Raw genomic sequence first — 11,750 nt, forward strand, 5'->3', positions numbered from 1 at the left:
TGAAGTGCTGCTGCTGAGCAGCTGAATGGCGATCTAGCCTGCAAATTGACAATAGCAAAGAACTTTTCACAGATAAACTGTTCATTCAAATGGGTCCTATCTTACACTCATAATGAAGGTATGGCCAGGTATGTTTGATATCTTGTGCACTGCTCACTGTAGTTGAAACCACTAGTGCCACAGACCTACAAAAACCAGCATGTTTAGGCACACGTCTTTACAATCAAAAAACACACAGCAGTGTGGATTAGTCCTTTTCATATATTTTCTATCAGCAGTAAAGTGTAAATGTTGAAATAAACAGCATGCGTGTCCAAAACATTCTTATTAATACTGAATAAGGAATCATTATAATCATAAAGCCTAACAATGTCATAGTTTTGGGGGTTCTGAATTGTGTTCTACTTTCTAGACTGATTGTGATGGTGGTTACTTTGTACTATCACAATCAGTCTAGACAGTGAATGCAAAAAATGCAGAACAAGACTTGAGAGTGAATGAACAAAAATAAAACTTTAATGAACATAGTGGCACAAAAATAAGGGGTGGCTAGAGTTTAGACAGATAAAGAATACCAAAATAGTCCAAAAATCCAACAAAGACAACAATAACACTAAAGTGAATAAACACCAAGAAGATATCCAAAAATGTGCACAAGGGAGCACAATGTAGATGAAGACAAACTAGCAACTGAAGACAGAACAGACTCAAAACTAAATACACCAGGGAGGTGATCAGGGACAGGTGAAAACAATCACACATCAAAAATGGTGGGAAAACAGACAACGACAGGAAGTAAAGACAAAGACACACAAGGGAAGACATACCAAAATAAAACAGGAAGTGAACTACAAAAACCTAAAACCATGACAAGTAAATCTCAATAGACCTGCAAAGTGCACACAGGATGGGATCACAGCTGTCAGATCGTCTCTAACAGATCAGTCACATGACAGCTGGAGCAGCTGGAGTGTTTGTTTGCATGTTGATTAGGATCCAGAAAAACAATGATTAAACAATTATGACCTATAACATACAAACTGAACAAGATGTTATATCTGATCACAAGACCGAACCTGGGGAGAAAAAGATCTGTGTGCTTCTGTCTCACCTTGATGGTGATTGTTGATACCCGTTATAGATAACCTGTGTGTGAGGAGATCTGTCTCCTCGCTTTAAAATTGTTTCTCTTCAGTTCCTCCCAGTAAATCGGCCTTCATGCTGCCAATGCTCCACTCTGGATGCACCTGCATTTTAAAGGTGATGAGAGCTGACTTTCTGATTGCTTTATTGCTGATCAGCCCAAAACACACCCATGAATTAATCAAAGCACTTGTGTACAGCTGATAGGAGTACCATGCTATGTGCCATGGGCTGATGTTTGCAAATTTAAGAGATAATTTTATAAAACAAGAAAGTCACTGTTTGTCGACTACATACCCATCAATCACATAAGTAATGTCCTAACTTTCTCTCTCCAAAAGCTAATGTTAGCCACTGAAGCTACGATGCCTGTTTGTTTTCATACTGGAATGTAGTCAGACAACAACAGATCTTACTCGTTCACTCTTGTCATGGCTGATTAAAGGACCAGGAGTTGCTGGATAAAACACCTCAGGTAAGATAAGGTTACAAGAAACAGTGAGATTTGTGCTCATGATGTATTCTGGGGGAGATGAGAGATGTAGTTCACAAACTGGTTTCACACAAAACTAAACTTGGGCAAACTTATCACAAACTATGACTCTCTTAACTTATCTTTTAAACTGACAAACATCATATGTGCAATTAGTGGCATAATTTAAACAGGATCAAAAATTAATTGTCTCTCACCATAGACTACTATTCATATTTTTTCCAAAGTTAGCTGACTTCACCTCTGTATTAGAAGGAGCAGCCTGGTCTCATTCTCAACTCTTTAAATAACGACATTTTCGCACCACCCTCAGTAACTCATACAGATGCGCACAGTACCTATTAGCAGCTGGAAGGGACACACTGAGCTTTCAAATAACTTGATGGGGAACCACGCTTGATGTCCCATGTGAAAGCCAAAACATTGTTAAGAATTTTAAGGACTTTCATCTCACAGGTTGCTTCAGTGCGTTACATGATGTAACACCCAAACATGGTGTTATTGTCTCATACAGCCGCTTAAGGGTGCCTTGCATCTGTGCTTCTACTTGAGTAAAGGTTGTGCACTTTTGCCACCTTTGGCTCTGCCTATGATAGAATACTGTCAATAATGCTTTACATGAGATTTGATCTGCATCGAAATAAAGTCTCCATCTACATAGACAGATACTGGAATGGTATTCTGTAGAATTAACTAAAGGAGAGGGTGCCATCCTGAAACCAAAAAAATGTCTCCCTTTTGGTTTCTCTCATAGAAGAACACTGGACAAGTGATTTATAGTGCTGATTATGTATACTGCAGCCACATTTCAGTTGGACCTTAAATTAGGTAATCTATTACAGTGAATGTGCATATGAATTAGCTGGTGAGCACAGGTTTCTTTAAATTTAAGCAGATCTCACAGGGCTGTCACAGTATGACACATAATTAGTTTGTACAAAGTACACAATGAAAAAAATACAAATCTTGAGAGAGTTTCACAAATTTAGAGTTAGCAATATCCCAACAAGAGAATTGTCAGAGATGGATAAAACATTAAATTGCTTATTACAAAGTAATAGTAGTAGAGACACAAGTCGAGACTTTTATGAAAAGCAAACTTGTCATTTGGCTCATAAACAGGGAAGTGTTCCACAGTGATGTACACCAACTGGCTGCCCTGCAGCAGGTGCTGCCTTTGTCTCCTCAACCAAAGATCCCATACAGTAGACCCCATGGCCTCATCAGCCTCACTCTGAGTGAGTCTGTCTATGAATGTAACTCTGTGGCTGTCTGTTCAATTATGTTCAGCCCGTCTCTGTGTCATGATGTACTGCTCATTTGAGTTGAGCCATATGCTGAACTCTATAGGGTCAGATCCTCACAGTCACTGAGCACATGAACAACACAGATCTGAAGGACACTGTCTGCTTTCACTTGCCTCCACATGACAGACTCTGTCTAAACTTCTTGACATACGATACAAATATAGGTTGATCCTTTGTGTTAACTTGGTGTTCAGTGCAATGTATTCACGTATTGGCAGATCCAAAAACACAGGCACAAGATTGGTGCATTTTGTACATTTTTCACAGAGGTGTGAGATCTACATGCACACCATTAGGTCAACCATAGAGGTAAAACATAGTTTGATTGCACCAGTACAACCTAAAATGAAGGTACCCTTAAGCCACATTTGGGTAAGATTAACATCAGTGGTACACATACTTCATTACTATACTTTAGTTTTCAGGTATCTGTACTTCAGTATGTATTTGTCTGACCAGTATTTAATTTTACTCCCTACATTTTAACACAAATATCATACTTTCTACTCTTACATTTTCAAAAATAATCTGTATTTAAGTTTTATTGCATTTGAGGGGAATTATTGATTATTTTTATTTTGCATCACTGCTCGCCGCCTTCCACACGTCAAGACTGATTTCAACCTAAATGAACAGAACAATAACACATAGAAAACACAAATCCTTGTTGTGTCCATCAGTCCATATCACACATGACAAACGTAAAAAGACAGAAATAATGATGAACATAAAAGATGGAACAAGATGAAAATGATATAACATGACAAAAACAGACTAAAATTGAATGGGCCTTCACACCCATTAGGATGTGTGCCTGCTGTAACCCCATCACTGGAGTTGACCAGTCAACAACGGTCACATGATTTGAACACTGCAGGAAGGTGTTTGATGCCACTTCCTGTCTTCACTAGATGGTACTACAGCACAGCCACTAATTAAATGTAATGTTCCAGTATATTAAATGAAGACAACACTGAAAATTTCATGTAAATCAGATGCCAGTAGAATATAACTCTAGACTGACATAAAGGGGCTCTTATCAAACTTGTGAAGGGGCTGATTGGATCATTTGATCTCAAATTACAATAATTTCCTGTTTCATGGTGAGACAACAAAACTCGACACCAAGCCACGCCCTTCAACAATAGCCAAATCCTTTAATAATTTTTGTTCATAAACTAGTCTAGATGGCACACACCAGTTTTGAAGTCAATCTAATCATTTTTCTTGGAGGAGTTTGTTAAAATGTAACACGTGGAAAGCACCTAAATTGACCATGAAATTCAAAAATGGCCGACTTCCTGTTATTTAGGCTGTGGCTCTAAGAGGTTTTTTTTGAAAACCTGGACATAATACATGTGCCTACTGATTTTTATACATATATAAGTAAAGTAACGCATTACACTTAAAATATCGGTAACAAAACTACTTTACTAGACTATAGGAACACGCCTTCCTGTGTGTAAAGTTCTGATCTGTTTAAGTGGTGCGTGCCTGCGTGCTGTCTGTGTGTGTGCTTGCCTGGGCACGTTGCCATAGAGATTGATTTGAGTGGCATAGCTGCTCGTGCGAAGGATGGAGAGAGGGGAAATGGAGATGGAGACAGAGATGGAGACGGGGTTTCAGCCAGTGGCGATATTCTCATTATTTTCAGTTTATTGCTCGAAAGGACAAAAATATTTGTGTGAAATGCACTCTATGTGCAGACGACAGGTGTCTTTCAACTAGTGCCAAGTCAATGAGCAACCTGTCTAAGCATTTTTCTTCATGTTTCCCAAAGCCTGTTTTATGAAACTTGTGTGTTGCTATGGATTGACCTTCTATAGTGGCTATCTTTAGTCTACACATTTCTAAACTGTTCAGTATCTACTTACTTCTACATATAACCACATTTATGGACGACATTGACGACATGAGACTGCTTTACGCGCTGAGTCGGCTTGGTGGCAACGCCAACGATAAAACAACCGTGTGGCTCCGCTGTCACTCATTTATTCACTGAACAGAACTTTTCACAATAAAATTCCATTTCCTGCTAATTCGTCACAGATCAACGGAAACTGCAGAAAATAACAAAATAAAGCTTAGAGGTCAAAACAAACAGGAATAAAGTCCTACAAAATATTCAGCATTTTTCCCTTGACCTTAAACTTAAATAATATCTCACTGTGCTCAACAAGTAATATAATTTAACAGTAAATAAACTGACTAAATGATAAATGGTGCTTACAGCTCTTTATCTTGTTGTTTGTGGATTTTACAATGAGGCACATTTCTTTGTGCAGACAGGGATATTGTTCTTTCATATGGCTTTATATGCCATTTTGTATACATTTATACAATAAACACTATGCGGACAGGCTAAGTGATGATACAGCTATGATGTTTGTCCATGTAAATGTCCCGGTAAATTAAGAAACGGGAAAGTAAGGTAATAAGTAGTGAAGTTACTTTTCAAATGCAGTAACTAGTAAAGTAATCTCATTACTATTTACAGGAGTAATGAGTAACTAGTAACTAATTACTTTTTTTGAGTAACTACCCCAACACTGTTGATTGGCTACTTCCAACATGGCAGCCAGGTTCAGTTCTTCACTCAGGCCTCTTTCACAAAACTGACACAAGTCAGGTGCTATTTTTGATGTCGATGAAACAGGCAGTGTTAGAGACACTTATGCAAATAATTTTGATTACACTCATGTGTGTTATGTGAAGGCTTTAAATCTGTTTTCACTTTACACATTATTCAAGACTGAGAAGTGAAGTTGTAAATTTAAGTTAATTTGCTAAAAATAAATTTACAATGTTTAGAGTTCACAGCAGCATTAAATTTGCTGAATCTGCCTCTCACATTTTCCCCAGTCTACCTAAGTTACTACAGCATTCAAAGGAAAGTAGGAGAAATCAGAAGAAGTAGAAAGGAGGACATTTGGTCTCATTGGTTTCAACACGACATTAATGTATAAACCTGCTACAGCTGATGTGGACATTGTGGACTACAGGAAATGGTTGAATGTGAAATTTTATATTGCCTGAGACAAACATGAGACACTTAAAACTAAACTTCATATGACACTAGACATTAGAGTATGACACAGTCTATGTTATGTTCAGGCCAGAGCCCCAAAAACATCTGGGAAAACTACAAAAGTAAAAGAAATCATCCTCCATTTGTCACCTGTAATATTTACACTTATACATATTTCATACAATTAATTAATCACTTATTAATTAATTAATTCTTGAATGTGCCTTTGAGTACATAAGAAGCCTCTTTCATGGAGCAGCTGTCTCTGTGGTCGAGGAAGTAAGACACTGTTGTGGACCCAACAGTGAACATATATAGTGACCAAGTCAAACCAAATAACACACAAGGGGAAAACAAGATGGATTCTAGCTACTTCTTCTTCTTCTTCTCTGGATTTAATGGCGGATGGATTTCAGCTACAACTAATACGAGGCAAAAACTAACTAAAGCCTGACCCCCCCTCTGACTTGGCAGCACATGGTTTGGTCTGATGAGCTGGCTTTCAGATTTAAGAGTCCCCACCCCTCCGACACACCTTTTGCTCAACTAGGAAGTGAACCACCCCCAACAACTACAGTAAGTCAAAGACAAAGAAACACATGATTAATATAAGAGAAAAGAGCTGGTGTAACCCCACAGTGTGAGAATATGTTCACTCCATTTAAACAGAGTGAGGATACAAACAAATTAACAAGATTCACATCAGACAAACTGTGGCATGTGAATTGTTTGGGAGTGTTTGGCTGCAGATGAGTGTGAATGGCTGTTGGAATGTGGGGATGTTAATACATGTGGCTGTTAGCATGGCTGTTAACATGTGTGGCTGTTAGCTTGGCTGTTAGTATCTGTACCTGTGGTTATCACATTTAGCACTCTTTTTAAAGACATCACTCATACAAAGCAGCAAAATATTCTCTGCATCTCCAGCCGTGCACAGACATGTACCAAAAATGGTAAAACTGCCAGTGTTAAAAGGTTTAAAGGGACATTCATCTTTTCAAAGCTACTATTTATCTGTTAAAAAACGTAGTAGTATCACAATATTAAAGTAATGTAATTTGATTACTTCCCATTACTTTTGAATCATCTAAATATATGGTGAGATTGTTTAAAGGGCAACAAAAGTCATATCATATGTTTAGGCCTGAACGGTTATCAACCATTCATTCATCATTTGTTCATTAAAATACAATGCATGTAAAACTGCAAAATTGACCACAAAATAAAAAATAATGTAAAAAAAAAAAAAAATACATACTACTACTACTACTACTAATAATAATAATAATAATAATAATAATAATAATAATGATAATAATAATGATAATAATAATAAAACAAAGATGTAACAAGACAAAAAAAGACATAACCAGAATAAAACTGACTTGAACACCTAGAAAAGGTCAGGTTCAGTTAGCTTTGCAGGCAGGTGGTAGAAATGTCCTTCAGAGGGTGACTTTTTACTTTTATACTTCAGATTTCTGAGCCTGTACTTTTTCACTTTTACTTGAGTAAAGAATTTGAATCAGTTCTTCTACTTTCATAAGAGTCTTCATTTACCTTTGCCATCTCTTAGAAGACTCAGCATCCTACTCATACTGTACATTTGTATAGATTTTCCCTTTATTTATTATATCAGCATGCAAAGTGACTCAGCTGGAATGTAGTGTATGTTGTGTGTGCTTTACAGGGAAAAAGACTGTGGCTGGAATGGGACACCAGATGATCATGGAATGAGCTGATATATGTATTACTAAGCAGATAAGGGAAACGAGAACAGGTGTGCTGGTGATCATCAGGTGACGGGATGACAGGAACACTGGTGGTACTGGCTGGATCTGAACTGACAGGTGGGTAATCCCACATTCTTTGTCAAAATAATCAGGAAATGCACAGGTGCTATATGACATGTGCTATATAAATAAAGCTGACTTGACTAATTATGACAAAAAAAACCACACAAATATCCAGTAGGAAAAATGATGAGGTGATGATATTTTAGGTCCAAAAGGTCAACTTCATTGTGACTTCATAATATTCAGTCCTCTGTAAAAAAAAAAAAAAAAAAAAAAGTCTGTGAATGAAGACGGCATGCTTCTCACTGGAAATTATTCAATGGAATCACACATGCAGAGTGAGAACTTCCATTGAGAACTTTCAAAAAATACTCAAATACCCTCAATTAAATTCCTTCAAAGTTACAGGTCAATATAGTGGTAAGTGGATATATATCCAGACATGGATATAAACTGTAACTTGACTGATTGGTGGAAACATACAACTGCAAGGCAGTAATTCAATTTTCTGACTGCTCTGTTTAATACGACCATTGACAGCTGACTTCTCCCTCTTCTTAACTGGCTCCCATGTAATTTGCAACTATGGCCTATTGTAACTTTTAATTGCTGTCCACAAAGAGTGACCTAGATTAGTCATAAGTTATTCATTAGCATTAACCACGATAACAAGTCAGGAAAAGCAATATTGTGGTTTAAGGGAATATGCTCATGCAGTATGTTGTTTTCCATAAACAAATCAAAGTTGGAAGACTGACTGTCCTGCTCAGTAAATTGGACCATGTGAATGCAGCATCTGCGCAGGGCAAGGAAAAAGGCAGACACTGAAACAGAATTAGGAGCTGGCTGAAGCTGTGACACTGATGTGAATGAAAGATTGAAAATTGGTGTGTTTGATCTGTCAATGACTATAAACTCCATCCTGATCGTTCCTGGCCTCAACTTTCTGGGGGACAGGAAGTAGTACCCAGAAGTAGGGATGTGTGTTATTAGTTGACTATATGATTAAAGGTCAGCACCGGAAATACTAGTCGTTTAAACTATTTATCAATATTTTATTCTTGTAAAATGCCAATTAACTGTTACCTCTAAGGTGTTATGCAGCCGCCCGCCACTCGTTGAGGCTGCAGCCTCATCAGACTGTGGCCCCTCTCACTGTCCCCTGCAGAGGACCAATAGCCTCACAACATGGGCCACATGCCCCACCAACTGAGCTATAGGGGCACCCTGGCTGTGACAGAATAAACTGGAATTTAACCACTTAACTGGAGCAACATTTGACCATATTCAGCACAGACAAAGACATTAACCTGCAAGAAGAGCAGCAGCTGCTGCTAGCACTGCTAATGTTAACAGCACTGTGTCCCAGGCTAGCAGCAAATGTAAACATCAAAATACGATTTGGCGATGTCGACTGTGATTAACAGCTTCAAATGGCTTTTAATACACACAATATTTCTTTGGACAGTGTGTAACATGACAATTAATAAATTGTGCGCAGTTTTAATTGCTTTCTGAGTGTTTTCTTACTGTTTGACTAGTCAACTAGTCTGAATTAAATTTTGTGTTTAATCAACAGGGAAATCATGTCGCCAGGAACATCCCTACATAGAAGTGGAGGTAAGGTTATTGAGTTCTTCAAAAAGTTCCTGAGATCCAGGAAAAAATTCCTTTTCCTTTCCTTTCCACACAGTGTGGCAAGTTGAGTCTGGATTTTACAGAAAGTTAAACATTTATTCTTTTATTACAGAGTACTTTGAGAAGAAGCGACATACTGTAGCTTATAGCGCTGCACAATTAATTGCAAAATAATTGCAATTGCAATATGGCCAAGTACAATATCAAAATCACAGAAACCTGCAATTATTTGATGAAGGAAAAATGTGAGAAGAAACAACATTATAATAAAGAACTGTATTTGTTTGACCGTGTTTGGTGCAGACCACTACAAATGGGACATCATCGTGATTTTAATAGTTTTTTTGTCAGTGAAAATGAAAATTGTGATGCAAAAATGATCATTTCCAGAAATCGTACATTGCAATTGCATTTTTTGTCAAAATAATTGCAAAATGACTTTTTTTTTTTATCATATTGTGCATCCTTAGTAGCTTACCACTGAAAGTGGGTGGTATGGGCTCCGTGTTAAAACTACATAATTAAGAATCTTTTTACTAACTACTATAACCATGGAGTGCAATAAGAAAATACAACAAAAAACTCAATGGCCAAGAAATGAAACTCACCAAAAAACATTTTTTGCAGGATCTTTTTGTTTTGGCTTCAGAGGACAGTTTCAGTGTGGTGGTCTGTATTATTACTGTATGACAGACTGCTGAAAGGACGGACTGTGGGTGGCCACTGAAGACGCTACAAACTAGTGTGCAACTAGCTGAAGACTCTACTCAACTAACATCAAATTCAGTCATTTTTGTAAATTTGATTGGAGGATTTCTTTGTGTGTGAGTGTGGAGGAAAAGCCTGGGAAAAACTCTACAGTCCAGTACAATGCTGCAGGACATGCTTGATAAGACACATTAATTTTATATGACATTATTCAGCTGATGATGAAGCAGGCCATGCCACCCGCTGAGGCTAAACAAGCAGCAGCATCCTCTGACGCCAAGCTTCTCGCAGACACTTCTACTTCTGATGAGGTTTCTGCCATCATCATTTTGATCATCATTGTTGTCTGTGTCAAGATAAACTGCCATCATCTCCATCATCATCATCATCGTTCTAAATGTAAATATAACCATCAAGTTTTAAGAGTTTTTGAAATTCTCAAGCTAAAAGTCTGGAAATCATCATCATCTATAACTGAGGCACATAATTTCAGTTTTTCTCTCATCAGTGGCAGCATGTGTTGTCACACCCACCACTATCATCATCATCACACAGAGAGACAGCTGCAATGGCCTCACGGAACATAGCCGGGCCATGAGGTGATACAGGTGGAGTTGCTTGACTTGGTATTGCACATCACATGATGTATACTTACCTAAAAAAGTTTTTCGGCATACATAATTGTTACAAATGTTTGAGGTTATTTACATTTATATCACATTTTAATCCATGAACCTGAATCTGATACCACTCAATTTACAAGTCTGCACCACATGGACACTACTTTCTTCTAACAATCCCACAATGCAATCATTTTATAAAGTCCAAAGTTACATTTGTGTGATCCTCCATAATGAGAATTAATAAACGTCCTATATCTCAAATGTACTGTTCACTACAGAGTACAGATTGTCTGTAACATGTCCAGTAGTACATGAGTGAGGGAGATATTTTGGACCCATTCAGTTTGATGTGACATTAGGAGAAGTACAGGTGTAAATAACAGCGTGTATTTTTTATTGTTTAGTGCAGGGGTCTGCAACCTTTATGATCAAAAGAGCCATTTTTGCCAAAAAAAAAAAGAAAGAAAGAAAAAACTGCCTGGAACTGCAGCTCTATAATTCTCTTTTCTTTTTCTAAGCTGGGCATCCAGAGCCATCTTACAGAGACTCAAGAAGACAAGCCGGAATTCAGAGAAAAAGGCACTGAGCCATAGATGTAGGCTGTGAAACCCATTTTAGTTGACTTTTTAAAATTTTGGTGTATAGGCTACATATTTTTACAGTTGTAGAATGTAAGAATTATTTTACACTGTAAAAAAAAAATAGCAAAGACAGCTAAAAATTTCAAATACATTGCAATTGATTTGAGTTTTAGGCCCAATTCAAACTTTTTGAAATAAACTTTAAAACGTTTTGCTGACCTGTTGGCCTAATCTTTAGTTGAGATGATTTACTTTTCTTCTGGAGTTTTAGAAATTAAAAAAATGTATTTCAAACATTGGTCACAGTCAGCTGTGTAGTACCAGTTTGTGATACATGTAAGTCAAACAATGGTACACTTTTGCACTTATTCTGGAGCTGTCCACTAATCTATCCATTGTGATCAAGAGTTTTTTTCTTTTTTTCCTGGGGTTT

The 11,750-nt window shown here is 37.4% G+C and overlaps 1 long non-coding RNA gene across 2 annotated transcripts; it reads left to right on the forward strand.

Annotated features, from left to right (window-relative positions):
* Positions 1-7,667: 7,667 nt before the first annotated feature.
* LOC146315970 (uncharacterized) lies at positions 7,668-11,504 on the forward strand. 2 transcript variants are annotated; one of them, XR_014771778.1, is made up of 4 exons: positions 7,668-7,821; positions 9,347-9,387; positions 10,033-10,935; positions 11,107-11,504. It is a non-coding gene; the product is annotated as an uncharacterized LOC146315970 (long non-coding RNA). The 2 variants fall into 2 exon arrangements; XR_014771777.1 differs by lacking the exon at positions 11,107-11,504 and having other exon boundaries at positions 10,033-10,997.
* The last annotated feature ends 246 nt before the right edge of the window (positions 11,505-11,750 follow it).

This window comes from Lutjanus erythropterus, chromosome 13 (genome assembly GCF_056507025.1).
Source record: "Lutjanus erythropterus isolate fLutEry1 chromosome 13, fLutEry1.hap2, whole genome shotgun sequence".
Classification (NCBI taxonomy): domain Eukaryota; kingdom Metazoa; phylum Chordata; class Actinopteri; order Lutjaniformes; family Lutjanidae; genus Lutjanus; species Lutjanus erythropterus.